Here is a 1,071-nt window from a genome sequence, read left to right as displayed (position 1 = left end):
ACTAAGAATTTTAACCAACCCTCCATCGGGAGAAATAGCAAGAATCCTAAAAAGGGAGGAGACGGCAGCACGGCGGAGCAAAAGAAGACAGGAAGATTCGCCTCAGCACCTCAATCAGGGAGAAGAAGTGCGGAGACACGGTATCACAGCAGAGCAAAAGCGGCCGTGGACCACAGCGACAGCGAACGGCGAGGCGTTCCGGCGGACTCTGGTCAGCAAATCGGCGATGAAAGGGGTAATAATCTGCGATGGCAAGAGAAATCAATGCAGCCGGCAGCAGAGATGCTTCGAGGAACACAAGCACAACGAGGAGAAACCAGCAAGCAGCGACGACGATCCTCGGAAGCGGAGGAGCAAAGCAGCGAGCTTGAAGGCGCGGTATCAATGCAACCTTTGGTGGAGGCCGGAGGTGGCAACGGATACCAGGCTGATGGAGGGGACGACGTGTCTGCTGAGGTAGACGGCGCTGCTCGGAGGACAGATTAGCAAACGGAGCTGCTAAAAAAAAGAAGCATCTGACCGTAAATGGGGCGGCTCAGGCTCGGTGGAAGGAGACTTCCGGAATCGTGCTCCCGCCGACGGAGAATGGCAAGGACAAGCTCCATCAGCAAGGACCTCCAGGGGAGAAGAACGCGCAGGTTCACTGTCAATGGAAACCAGAAGCACCGGACATGCAGCGGTTTATCAGAGTCCTCGGCGGAGTGATATGGCAGAAGTGGCGAGCCTTACTGAATAGGGGATGACTGTCTTTCTCAGCAAATGAGTGGGAAACAATTCTGTTGGCTTCGTCGGGTTAGGAATTGGGTAGGGTGGGTGTGTCTGGGCATTAATTTGGGCCTGGAAGCCCATGACAAAAAATATCGATAAAAAGAAATCTATAGTCACATAGTCACATAGCATATAAAAATCAATGAAATTAATTTACTTGGATTGATTGGGTGATAAGTTAACTCATCTATTAAAATAAATATCACAAATTTAAATATTGTTTTGTACATACAATAATTTATTGATCAACTAGTTTTTATTCTATCAAACTGAAAAATATCACAGACAAAAAAATTATTAAGA

The sequence above is a fragment of the Arachis ipaensis genome, chromosome B05 (assembly GCF_000816755.2).
Source record: "Arachis ipaensis cultivar K30076 chromosome B05, Araip1.1, whole genome shotgun sequence".
Taxonomy (NCBI): domain Eukaryota; kingdom Viridiplantae; phylum Streptophyta; class Magnoliopsida; order Fabales; family Fabaceae; genus Arachis; species Arachis ipaensis.
Note: the sequence above shows the minus strand (reverse complement) of the source record.